This window comes from Dermochelys coriacea, chromosome 3 (assembly GCF_009764565.3).
Source record: "Dermochelys coriacea isolate rDerCor1 chromosome 3, rDerCor1.pri.v4, whole genome shotgun sequence".
Lineage (NCBI taxonomy): Eukaryota > Metazoa > Chordata > Testudines > Dermochelyidae > Dermochelys > Dermochelys coriacea.
Genome location: NC_050070.1, coordinates 114072523 through 114086889, shown reverse-complemented (window position 1 = coordinate 114086889; position 14367 = coordinate 114072523).

Genomic DNA, 14367 nt, shown 5'->3' with positions numbered 1-14367 from the left:
AATAACAGCTATGTGAAGAAAATTGTCTTACTACAAGTCCACAGGGACTTGGGTTATACATAGAAAGCACAATATAGGACTCAAGGCCTATCCAAGTGGATCATTTTAATAATAAGAAAAGGAGTACTTGTGGCACCTTAGAGACTAACAAATTTATTAGAGCATAAGCTTTCGTGAGCTACAGCTCACTTCATCGGATGCATTTGGTGGAAAAAACAGAGGAGAGATTTATATACACACACACAGAGAACATGAAACAATGGGTTTATCATACACACTGTAAGGAGAGTGATCACTTAAGATAAGCCATCACCCACAGCAGGGGGGGGAAAGGAGGAAAACCTTCCATGGTGACAAGCAGGTAGGCTAATTCCAGCAGTTAACAAGAATATCAGAGGAACAGTGGGGGGTGGGGTGGGGTGGGGGGGAGAAATACCATGGGGAAATAGTTTTACTTTGTGTAATGACTCATCCATTCCCAGTCTCTATTCAAGCCTAAGTTAATTGTATCCAGTTTGCAAATTAATTCCAATTCAGCAGTCTCTCGTTGGAGTCTGTTTTTGAAGCTTTTTTGTTGAAGTATAGCCACTCTTAGGTCTGTGATCGAGTGACCAGAGAGATTGAAGTGTTCTCCAACTGGTTTTTGAATGTTATAATTCTTGACGTCTGATTTGTGTCCATTCATTCTTTTACGTAGAGACTGTCCAGTTTGGTCAATGTACATGGCAGAGGGGCATTGCTGGTACATGATGGCATATATCACATTGGTAGATGCGCAGGTGAACGAGCCTCTGATAGCGTGGCTGATGTGATTAGGCCCTATGATGGTATCCCCTGAATAGATATGTGGACAGAGTTGGCAACGGGCTTTGTTGCAAGGATAGGTTCCTGGGTTAGTGGTTCTGTTGTGTGGTGTGTGGTTGCTGGTGAGTATTTGCTTCAGATTGGGGGGCTGTCTGTAAGCAAGGACTGGTCTATCTCCCAAGATCTGAGAGAGCGATGGCTCGTCCTTCAGGATAGGTTGTAGATCCTTGATGATGCGTTGGAGAGGTTTTAGTTGGGGGCTGAAGGTGATGGCTAGTGGCGTTCTGTTGTTTTCTTTGTTGGGCCTGTCCTGTAGTAGGTGACTTCTGGGTACTCTTCTGGCTCTGTCAATCTGTTTCTTCACTTCAGCAGGTGGGTATTGTAGTTGTAGGAATGCATGATAGAGATCTTGTAGGTGTTTGTCTCTGTCTGAGGGGTTGGAGCAAATGCGGTTATATCGTAGCGCTTGGCTGTAGACAATGGATCGAGTGGTATGATCTGGATGAAAGCTAGAGGCATGTAGGTAGGAATAGCGGTCAGTAGGTTTCCGATATAGGGTGGTGTTTATGTGACCATCGCTTATTAGCACTGTAGTGTCCAGGAAGTGGATCTCTTGTGTGGACTGGTCCAGGCTGAGGTTGATGGTGGGATGGAAATTGTTGAAATCATGGTGGAATTCCTCAAGAGCTTCTTTTCCATGGGTCCAGATGATGAAGATGTCATCAATGTAGCGCAAGTAGAGTAGGGGCATTAGGGGACGAGAGCTGAGGAAGCGTTGTTCTAAGTCAGCCATAAAAATGTTGGCATACTGTGGGGCCATGCGGGTACCCATCGCAGTGCCGCTGATTTGAAGGTATACATTGTCACCAAATGTGAAATAGTTATGGGTCAGGACAAAGTCACAAAGTTCTGCCACCAGGTTAGCCGTGACAGTATCGGGGATACTGTTCCTGACGGCTTGTAGTCCATCTTTGTGTGGAATGTTGGTGTAGAGGGCTTCTACATCCATAGTGGCTAGGATGGTGTTTTTAGGAAGATCACCAATGGACTGTAGTTTCCTCAGGAAATCGGTGGTGTCTCGAAGATAGCTGGGAGTGCTGGTAACGAAGGGCCTGAGGAGGGAGTCTACATAGCCAGACAATCCTGCTGTCAGGGTGCCAATGCCTGAGATGATGGGGCGTCCAGGATTTCCAGGTTTATGGATCTTGGGTAGCAGATAGAATACCCCAGGTCGGGGCTCCAGGGGTGTGTCTGTGCGGATTTGTTCTTGTGCTTTTTCAGGGAGTTTCTTGAGCAAATGCTGTAGTTTCTTTTGGTAACTCTCAGTGGGATCAGAGGGTAATGGCTTGTAGAAAGTGGTGTTGGAGAGCTGCCTAGTAGCCTCTTGTTCATACTCCGACCTATTCATGATGACGACAGCACCTCCTTTGTCAGCCTTTTTGATTATGATGTCAGCCATGCAGAACACAGTGCCATCCACAGCCTCAGAAACAACTCTGACATCATAATCAAAAAGGCTGACAAAGGAGGTGCTGTCGTCATCATGAATAGGTCGGAGTATGAACAAGAGGCTACTAGGCAGCTCTCCAACACCACTTTCTACAAGCCATTACCCTCTGATCCCACTGAGAGTTACCAAAAGAGACTACAGCATTTGCTCAAGAAACTCCCTGAAAATGCACAAGAACAAATCCGCACAGACACACCCCTGGAGCCCCGACCTGGGGTATTCTATCTGCTACCCAAGATCCATAAACCTGGAAATCCTGGACGCCCCATCATCTCAGGCATTGGCACCCTGACAGCAGGATTGTCTGGCTATGTGGACTCCCTCCTCAGGCCCTTCGTTACCAGCACTCCCAGCTATCTTCGAGACACCACCGATTTCCTGAGGAAACTACAGTCCATTGGTGATCTTCCTAAAAACACCATCCTAGCCACTATGGATGTAGAAGCCCTCTACATCAACATTCCACACAAAGATGGACTACAAGCCGTCAGGAACAGTATCCCCGATACTGTCACGGCTAACCTGGTGGCAGAACTTTGTGACTTTGTCCTGACCCATAACTATTTCACATTTGGTGACAATGTATACCTTCAAATCAGCGGCACTGCGATGGGTACCCGCATGGCCCCACAGTATGCCAACATTTTTATGGCTGACTTAGAACAACGCTTCCTCAGCTCTCGTCCCCTAATGCCCCTACTCTACTTGCGCTACATTGATGACATCTTCATCATCTGGACCCATGGAAAAGAAGCTCTTGAGGAATTCCACCATGATTTCAACAATTTCCATCCCACCATCAACCTCAGCCTGGACCAGTCCACACAAGAGATCCACTTCCTGGACACTACAGTGCTAATAAGCGATGGTCACATAAACACCACCCTATATCGGAAACCTACTGACTGCTATTCCTACCTACATGCCTCTAGCTTTCATCCAGATCATACCACTCGATCCATTGTCTACAGCCAAGCGCTACGATATAATCGCATTTGCTCCAACCCCTCAGACAGAGACAAACACCTACAAGATCTCTATCATGCATTCCTACAACTACAATACCCACCTGCTGAAGTGAAGAAACAGATTGACAGAGCCAGAAGAGTACCCAGAAGTCACCTACTACAGGACAGGCCCAACAAAGAAAACAACAGAACGCCACTAGCCATCACCTTCAGCCCCCAACTAAAATCTCTCCAACGCATCATCAAGGATCTACAACCTATCCTGAAGGACAAGCCATCGCTCTCTCAGATCTTGGGAGATAGACCAGTCCTTGCTTACAGACAGCCCCCCAATCTGAAGCAAATACTCACCAGCAACCACACACCACACAACAGAACCACTAACCCAGGAACCTATCCTTGCAACAAAGCCCGTTGCCAACTCTGTCCACATATCTATTCAGGGGATACCATCATAGGGCCTAATCACATCAGCCACGCTATCAGAGGCTCGTTCACCTGCGCATCTACCAATGTGATATATGCCATCATGTGCCAGCAATGCCCCTCTGCCATGTACATTGGCCAAACTGGACAGTCTCTACGTAAAAGAATGAATGGACACAAATCAGACGTCAAGAATTATAACATTCAAAAACCAGTTGGAGAACACTTCAATCTCTCTGGTCACTCGATCACAGACCTAAGAGTGGCTATACTTCAACAAAAAAGCTTCAAAAACAGACTCCAACGAGAGACTGCTGAATTGGAATTAATTTGCAAACTGGATACAATTAACTTAGGCTTGAATAGAGACTGGGAGTGGATGAGTCATTACACAAAGTAAAACTATTTCCCCATGGTATTTCTCCCCCCCACCCCACCCCACCCCCCACTGTTCCTCTGATATTCTTGTTAACTGCTGGAATTAGCCTACCTGCTTGTCACCATGGAAGGTTTTCCTCCTTTCCCCCCCCTGCTGTGGGTGATGGCTTATCTTAAGTGATCACTCTCCTTACAGTGTGTATGATAAACCCATTGTTTCATGTTCTCTGTGTGTGTGTATATAAATCTCTCCTCTGTTTTCTCCACCAAATGCATCCGATGAAGTGAGCTGTAGCTCACGAAAGCTTATGCTCTAATAAATTTGTTAGTGTCTAAGGTGCCACAAGTACTCCTTTTCTTTTTGCGAATACAGACTAACACGGCTGCTACTCTGAAACCTGTCATTTTAATAATGTGTTTTATTATACTGTGCTAACAAGTGGCTAGTTTCAGGTAACTCCAGAACAGGTGAGGATCAAGACACCATTGTGTATGTGGCAGCAGTTCAGACACTTTGAAGATTTATTTGTTTGAAAGATGCTAACTTGTTAGGGTAACACACTCTTAAATAGCCTTATTAGAAGCTTCACTAATAGGTTTGAATTTCTGTGCATATTTCATCCAAGTTATTAGTCCCAATTCTGCTCTCAGTTACAATGGTACAGATCCACCTTCATGGTGTACTCAAACTGGCAGATGCCTTATGCAGTACTCTTAGTACCTTTAAACCAGATTGTGGCTGTATGTCTGATTCTATATATAGGACACAATTTAGACTGGGCCACCAGGACCTTGGGTCCTCTGGCACAGGCCAGAGGCAAATCATTAATTCCTGGAGCAAGGAGGAATTGTGCTTTAAAGGGCTGTCTCTAAGGTACCCTGATTTCTGGTGTTATTCTGCTTGTTCAGGATTGGGCCTAAATGCACAAACTTGTCCCATAAAATCAGACAGGACTAAATCCCACTTCTGCTGTTTGTCTTGGTAAAATGTGTGGAAATATCTATTCTGAGAACAATGTTTGTTCAAAGAAAATATTCCATATTTAACTTATTCCCCACATTCAGATCTTGTGACCTTCATTTAAGATAGTATCAAAATGAGTTAACTACTCTGTTTTTTTACTCCTTTGAGATTAGTAAGTGCTCTACCAGCTACAGAATTTTACTAATCTATTAATTCTAGGGGTGAAATCCTGGCCCATGAAAGTCAAAGGAAGTATCATGACTGTGTTTGTCATTTCCTAGGTTACTCATGCACCCTTAATGCTGGTGTTTCCTAATTTTTGCGTGCCTGAGTTTGCAACCTTAATAATGTTCTTTTAACATAGTTGTTTATGTGCATGTGTGTGTGTGTGTGTGTGTATAAAATATATATATAAAATCATGTCTCTACTGGAACCTAAAGTCTGTCAGCCATCTGGAGCATCAGAGGATAGAATTTAGGCCAAAAGGCAGTTGTGATTTGTGGAAGGAGACTCATGGAATTTAATGAATTCTCCCAGACATAGGTTGCAGCAATCAAACCTGGTTTACTATTTACAAAAACAGACAACATACAGGTCACTACACATCCAGTGGGCTTTTTGCCATCATAGATATTAGTCACCAACATAGTCTTTAAGAATTTCGAACAGCTTCCTAGTCTCCATTCTGACTCTTATAAGTCAGTCCTAGTGGTTCAGCACCCCATGGAAGTTGGCATTTAGGATGACCGCCCTACTCACCCCAGAACTGGCCTTCAGTGCTGGCCCAGGCTCACTGTCCCTGAGCTCTTGGTGCACTGGGATTTTACTTTACCTGTTCCCATTTGGATTTCACCATTGTACTTTGACTCTTATGAAATATATAAACACTGAAAATATAATATTATACAATAATACGAGAATCTTTTAATGTATATAGTTCTATTCTCAGGATCTTATAAACTTCCAGACTCAGTAGGGGAAAGAAACCCTTTAAGATTTTTATCAGACTGCTCCTAAGTGCTATATCCTTGTTTCCACTGAAGTCTGTGAAGTCTACTTGGTTTAGTAACATATGATTTTAGTTCTATACTTTGCCAAATAGCTGGTAAGTTTTAGGCAAGCCCTAACTAAATACATACAATATATAGCAAATCATCTTTATGGATATACAGTAATTCAGTACACCCTTAATGAAAGAAATTCTGGTATATCTGACCATGTTAAATGTCAGTAAAATAGATTTGAATTTTGGTTGACACTTAACTCACCTCCCTCCAAATCCAAATGTGGTTTGCATGCCGTTTTTATTCTGTACATACATTTGGTTAGAAGTTGCATTTGGTTGGCAGTATGTTCTGAAATCATCTTTCTCAGGTCGATAAAGAGGCAAAAAGGCCTTTTCAAATATTTGACATTTTCATAACAGGGATTAACAGCAGCAGCAGCATTTACAGAACACTTTACATTTTCCTAGCACTGTAGAAACATTAATTAATGTTAAAACCTGTTAAAAGGACACCAAGGGTATATCTACATAGCAGAAAAAACAACAGCCCTGTGGCAAAGAGTCCCAGAGGCCAGGTCAACTGACTCATGCTCATGGGGCTTACACTATGGGGTTAAAAACAGGCATGTGGACATTCAAGCTCAGGCTGGAGCCTGGGATCTGAGCCCCTTCTCCTTTTGCTGGGTCTCAGGATCTAACCCAAGTTTGAATGTCTACATGGTTAATTTTAGTCCTGCAGCGCTATCCCAAGTCAATTAACCTGGGCTCACTGCCATGGTGGTTTGGTTTTGTTTTTTTTGCTGGGTAAACATACCTTAAGATTGCAAAGTTGAACACTCAGGAGTTAGGAAATGCCAAAATTAAGTTGCTGTTGCCTGTGCAAGCTTAATTCAGTAATGTTTGTATAATATTTTGGGACTCAGAGGGACTGGGGGAGAAACCCCAAAATTTACATAGAATGAAGATAACCTGTGCTGTGTGGCTGTATTTCTATTTTACACTGTTCAAACATTTTGATACTTTTGGAAGTCAAGGAGCAACTAGCCAACAAAGAAAGGGTCAAGTTGCTGATTTTTAAAGTAGCATTAGTTTGATACTATTTCAGAAGTCAATGGAGATCTTAATTTCTCCTGCAATTTTCTATTATTATTATTATTATATTATTTCTATTATTATAAGGTTTTATTCCACATCTCTGGGTAATCACACATCCTAGCGGTTTGCTTTAATGACCTTTGGGTTGTATACATAATACATCACTATAAAGGTTTCAGAGTAGCAGCCGTGTTAGTCCGTATTCGCAAAAAGAAAAGGAGGACTTGTGGCACCTTAGCGACTAACAAATTTATTTGAGCATAAGCTTTCGTGAGCTACAGCTCACTTCATCGAATGCATCCGATGAAGTGAGCTGTAGCTCATGAAAGCTTATGCTCAAATAAATTTGTTAGTCTCTAAGGTGCCACAAGTACTTCTTTTCTTATCATTATAAAGGTGTTAGATCTTAAATCTGTTAGGGAGTTGCTGCTTGCTTGCTGGAGTCTTAAGATTCAGGAAGAAGCTGGATGTGACATAGCAGGGCATAATCCAGATGGAGTAGCTGTGTTGCCCCTGCCCTGCAACCTAGGGTACCTTAGAGTGCCTTGCTGAAGTAGCTCACGCCTGAGCTGCTCACAGACAGCATGCAAGCCACACCTTGAGTGTCTGCATGTAATTGCAGCATGTCAGCCACACCTGGGTTACACTGGGACTCTCACCAGCCTCGGTTATATTGCAGGGTAACCCCCAATCGCAATTTTCCCCCAGAAATGTATGTCCAGTATTGCCCAGCCCTCTCTGAGACAATACAAAATATTTTAAATAATGTTATTCCTTAAAGGGAATAGTATGCCAGCTCATTGTCTCAAATAGTTATTCAGGCACTTCAGTTTAAACAGCAAAATAAGTTTAACTACAAAGAGATAGATTTGAAGTGAGTTCAAGCAATGACATGTAAAGTCAGAAATGGTTATGAGAAAAATAAAGATAAGACATTTACTAAAACCTAACTTAAACTATATCAGATTAAAGCAAAGTTTCTCACCACATGCTTTCAGCTATCTTACTGACCAACTCCTGTAGGTCAGGACCCCTCCCCCAAGATCCAACGAATGCTTCCTTTTTCACTTCAGGTGCAGCACCCCTAATTTGGGAGCCACTACAATAGAGTGTAGGATATGAACATGGGCATATTCTGCCACTCTGATATGTTTGATAAAACTAACAAGCCAGACCATAAGCTCATTGGCTTCAATGGGAGCAGAATGAGGCCTAAAGCTGTTCTGGCTGGGGTACAGGCACATCATTTTAAGAGTAGAGAGCTAGAAGTAGCAGTCTTAGTGCTAAGAGTGGAATATGCTTTGTTGTCTTAAATGGTACAATTTTATATGTCCTATAGCAGGAGGTTTACATCTCACAAAAAAGCCCTAATGGCCAGCTGGGTGTCTAGAAGCAATCAGAGATACTATCTATATTTCTCAACTGCTGTTCCTTAAAGTAAGGCCTCCAAACCTGATGGCTGCAAAATTGACATCTGGCTGGATCCTTTGAGAACTTGACATGCAATGCTCACAGCTGCATCAGCAGAGCACATTAAGCCTTAACAGGCATATTGAACAGCAAAGAATTAATCTAATTACAGGGTAACCTACAACTGAAACCCTAAAAGAAATGATGATGAAAGAGATGGAGATAGAAAAATCCATGAGGTCACCTGGACTATTTTATTGTCAGGATTCAACCCACAGAATACTTCTGATGGCTGTTTTTCAGAAGTGCTACTCATCCTCACACCCAAAAGTAAATGGGAACTGCAGGTACTCAGTCCCTCACAAATGTCTTGTCCAAGCTGTATTAAATGTCCTGAGCAATGGGGCTTCCAGCGCTTTCCTGGGCAGATTATTGCACAATATAGTAGCTCCTACTGTCAGGAAGTTTTCCTAATCTGTAGCTTAAATATTCCTTTTTGTAACTTCTTCCTTTACCTCTGAGCAGATCAATTTCTGAACAACAGTCTCAGAGAACCTCTTCATCAAACCCATGGGGTTGTACCTGCCTAATCTGCCACAGGTATACAATTTAGACTTTGAAACCTCAGTGTTCCTAGAAGGCAGAGTAAGTAGCCTGATCTATAGCTTATGTAATAATTATAATGATTACTTAAGAATTCCCAGTTATCACTTTGAGGGTTGATAGGATCTTGTCCCAAGATCAGGCCCAATACAATTAAAAATACTAGATAGTTGGAGACCCCAATTGCATGGTTGCTCACACTATAGGAACTCTTCTACATTTACAATAATTTATTAATACATTTAGCAAAATCACAAACTCTAACCAAGGAAGGTAGGCAGAGATAATACAGTATGTACATCTGAACATCCATATACTCATACCATCTCTTGTAGGACAACCTCAAATGTTAGCCATTACCTTCCTCGTCACCATCACCTTCCTCCTCCTCACCAGTGGCCATCGTTCTTGCACCTCCCAAGGGCTACATCTCTCTCTCCTATTGTCCATAGGCTGGGATACAACTTTTATAATATGTTACACTGACACCACTGTATCTAATGCATATTCAGTAGGGGTTCCCCCTTTTTCTTTATTTGTATTTCCTCATCCTACTAATGTTGAGGTGTCCTTCTAGAAGAATGAGCTCTCCCCTGACATCTAGTGATGAGCTGTGGAAGAGGACTTAAGGAGCTGATCTCGTTTGCATGGGCACACCCACCCTGTCTAGGTGCTCAGCATGTTGGGATTGCTTGCCCAAATGATCACTTTTGGCTGGCATTGGATCCCCATTCTCCTTGTTATTGGGGCAGGAGTAGTAAAGGGTTGTTATCCTTGTTGTGTGAATAACAGGCAGAGGAACTATTGAGGGACTCACCCTCAACTAAATGGCACTCGCTAGGCAGGGGACATGAGTTCCAAAGCCCAGTGAGTTGAGAGAGGGTGGGGACAAATATTTGTATGTGGGCCCTACCTAAGGGACCAAGACACCATTTGATCCTTTCTCTCTTTATGATGTAATAACAGAGCTGATTAAGACTCATTTGAGAGTCTTGTTACACACTACAGAGCTGAAATCACTGATACCTAGGTCTAACCATTAGACCTGATTTGGAACAGGGTGTCTGATGTAAGAAACTGCCCAGTGTGCCTCCCCCCACTAACAGATGAATTTACTGAGAGCTGTATTAAGTGGTAGAACCTGAAGATATCCTGGCAGATCAGCAATTGACTGGCAGGACAGCCGACTAGGCGGCTGGCGGAGAGGAGTGGTGATTGGCCACAGAAGGGCTGCTGTCAGGGAGGATCAGATTGGAGCAGAGCCTGGCAGAAAGGTGCAGCGATCATCTGGCAGGGTGACCAGAAGACAGGAGCAGAGCACCAATCGGCTGGCAGGGCAGCTGGCAGAGAGAAGCGAAGAACTGATCAGCCAACCGGCTGGCTGGCGAAGAGGAGCGGAGCACCAAGCGGCTGGTAGGACGCTGGTGAAGAGGTGCGGTGAGCGAGTGCCTTCTTACCTCTCCTTCCCCTAGGTCGGGAGCTGAACTCTGGGTCTGCACTGACCCAGGACAACAACTGTGAGGGGGGTGCAGAGAACTGGTGGGCATGTTAAAGGGACTTTTGGTTGCTAGACTTGAGAACCTGAGGGAAAAGAGCACTAACCAACTTACTCGGGGGTGGGACTTTTGCTCATGGTTTACGTTTATGATCCTTGTTTGTGGTGTTTTCCCAGTTTAGTGCTGGGTTACGTCCCTCCTTTTCTTCACTACATTCAGACTCCGTGCTTGTGAGAGGGGAGGTATTGCCTTTTAGAGGCACTCAAAGGGTGGTGTATAATTGTTCCATGTCACTGGATGGGGGAGCACGGGTAGAGCCACTTTTGTGTTGTATTGTTGAAAAGGAACCCTTAGATACGGAATCCAGCCCTTCATACTGCTAACTCTGATGGGCAGAGGGTTACATATTGTGACAAAGCTCTGTCCTTGCCTCCGTGGGTCCTGTGTTTCCTGGCGGATTTCACTAGCTTCAGAGGCTCACTGTAACCCTGCATGTAGCCCTTCTCTCTCTAGAGACAAGGGTCACAGTCTACTGAGCCATTTTCATCATAAGCCAGCGAGGGTGATGAGGAGAAGTTATCCTTCCCTGCACAGTCTCTGTTGTCTCCCAATCTCAGTGATTAATCAGGGGGCAAAGGTGGGGGGGAGGAGCCTGGGCCCACCCTCTACTCCGGGTTCCAGCCCAGGGACCCTAATAGTATCAGCTATGGTAGCTGACCTTTTAGAAACATGACATGTACAATTCCCTGGGCTACTTCCCCCACAGCAGCCCTCACTTCCTCAAGCTCCACTTCACCCTTACCTCAGGGCCTCCTTCCTTGTGCCTGACATGGTGTGTACTACTCAGCCTCTCCAACCGCGCAACTTCCTCCCACAGCTCCTGACATGCCTCCCACCTGACTACCTGTGAGGCTTTTAACTAGTTTCAGCCAGCCCCTGATTGGCTTCAGGTGTCCCAATCAACCTAGCCTTCTCCCTGCCTTCTGGAAAGTTCTTAATTGGCCCCAGGTGTCTTAATTGACCTGGAGCAGCTGCCATTTCACTGATCCTGGTACCAGGGATTTGTTGAGCCTAGAGCAAATCTCTCTCTCTCCCCCACAACTCTTCCATAGCCTTCTAGCTTGGAGGGAGGTGGGAAGCTGCTACTCCTGCTGCTGCTGCTAGGCCCTGAGCTCTCTCTGCTGCTCCAGCTGCTCCCCTGGCTGGGCCAGACACCCCCCATTCTCTGCTACTTGGCTGCTGGACCCCCCCACTCTCAGGTGCTGCTACTGCTCCAACTGCAGCCCTGGGGTGGGGAGGGGGCTGCTAGCCCACTCCCCAGAGAGGAGGAGTGAGGGACCCCAGCCACTGCTGTTGTGGATACCACCACCACCACCACAACCTGAGAGGGGTCCTTTCTGCCTGCCTGGACCACCACCTGGAGTTCCTGGAGCTGCTGCTGCTGCAGAGGCCGCTGCCTGGAGCTGCTGAAGCCCGAGGAGGAGAAGAAAAGGATCATCTGCCAGTGGGGCAGCACCTAGAGACTTTGCAGACCACCGTGGAGGGGGCCCTAAGACTGAGTAATTTTCAAACTGTGCTCTTGTGGTGGGGGTTTTGACTGTGTTTGTAGGGACACGGGGGGTGTGGCGTGGAGCTGCCCCCCGATCCATCTGTGTGTCCCCCCCAACCCCCACCACTATTACTACCACCGCTGCCCCCTCCACCACCCCCACTGGCTGTATACCATCTGCCTCAGCTCCTGCCTCTGGACTCAGCTGCTTGCTTGGCTTGCCACGCCCTATTTCCACCCTTTGGGCCAGAAGCAGCAGCCAGCTAAAAAAGACTTGTGCAAGTGCACATGGGCACATGTGCCACCCCCGGACTGCCTACCCCCAGCTTTGCCCTTTACTACCTGCCCCATTTGCCACTTGCTTTGCCTCCTCTTTTGCTCCAGCCCCCCTTAATAGCTTCAGTTTGTTTGCCTGCCCCGCCCATTTCCTTCTGCAGCCTTTGTTTGTTTGCCCCGCCCCAGCCTCTGAAGCTAGCCCCTTGGTTTCCCTTTTCTACCCCCAGACCGCTTAGCCCCTCGCTCCGTGTGCCCATGCCCCCTCCCAGGCGCTTGTGCAATTCCCCATTTTAGTTGCAACCCTCTTCACTGCACCCGCAATGTTGTTATATCCCCCCTCCCCTAGTGCACCAAGAGGAGCCGGAATTCCACCTTGTGTCGGTGACTGACCCCTAACCCCTGATTGCCCCCCGTCCAACCACCCCTTTTGGCGCCCTCCTCCCCTGCCTGCAGCCAAGCGGGGAGGAGTGGCTTCCCCTCTCCCCTCCTCCTTGCTCATGATGGCGGGGGATGAGACGGGTGAGACCTCTCCAGTAGCCCGAGCTCTCCCTCCCCCGCCTGCCCCTCTGTCACCCCCTCAAGCTTCTACCTCCGCTGCCAAACCATCTGCCATCGCCCCCGCTGGGGCACCAGCAGCGACGGGCACCGGGGTGACCTCCACTGCTGCCACGTCTCTCACCCCGTCAGATTTGCGGGGAGTCCTCCCAGCCGGCGGGAAGGGCCAGGGGAAGAAGAAGGGGAAGGGCCCCGCTAAAAAGACCAGGCCCTCCATGGCAGGGGCTGCCCCTAATGCCCCGGCCCCATCTCCAGCTGGGGCGCCCCTCCCCGCTGTTCCCTCCACCAGCTCTGCAGGTGTCCCTCCCCCGGCCCCCAGAGCATACGCCCAGGTGGCAGCAGCCCCCCCGCCTGCCGCTACATCATTTCTCCAGCCCACCGCCTCCGCTACCATCTATAGCGGCCGGGGCCCCTTTCCCACCATGACCAGGAAGCACGGCGTCCGTTGCCTCCTGGTGCCCGCCTCGCCCCACGTGGAGACCTATGTGCGGGCGTTGGCGAGGGTGGTGGGGCCCACGGCCATTGTGGCGGCCTCCAAAATGTATGGCAAGGTCGTCTTCTTCTTAGCATCGGAGGCCGCCGCCCAGGAGGCGGTGGAGAAGGGCCTGGCAGTTGGGGGCGTGTTCGTCCCCTTAGAGCCGCTAGAGGACCTGGGCGTCCGCCTGGTCCTGACCTCCGTCCCTCCCTTTCTGCCCAATGCCGCCCTGTTACCCACCCTTTCTACCTTGGGAAAGCCCATCTCTGTCATCAGCCCTCTCCCGTTGGGCTGCAAAGACCCCACCCTCCGTCACGTCCTCTCCTTCCGCCGGCAAGTGCAGCTTCAACTGCCGCCAGCGGCGTGCGACGGAGAGGCACTGGAGGGGTCCTTCCTAGTCCCCTACCAGGGGACCCATTACAGGGTGCATTATTCCACGGGGGAGGCCCGGTGCTACCTCTGCCGGGCGATGGGGCACGTCCGGAGGGACTGCCCCCTGGCCCGGGAAGGAGGGGCATCCAGGACACCCGAGCCCCGACAGGACACTGGCCCCGTCATCGCCGACGCCCCTGGCTGCCCGGCACCCGAAACTGCCCCTCCTCCTTCCCAGTCCACCATTGCTCCCGCTCGGGCCCAAGGGGTACCTCCCCCACTATGCCCAAACGAGCGGGAGAACCCCTCCCCCGCTGTTTGCAATCTGGCGAGGCCTGTGGAGGAGGGTGCGGCAGGTACACCGCCCTGCATGGGAGAGGACCCGCCCCAAGGGGAATCTTCCCTCCCTTGTGCTGCCCCACCGTTACCCCCTCGAGTCCCTGAGCCATCGCCTCTGCCCCCTGACACAACCCCTGCTA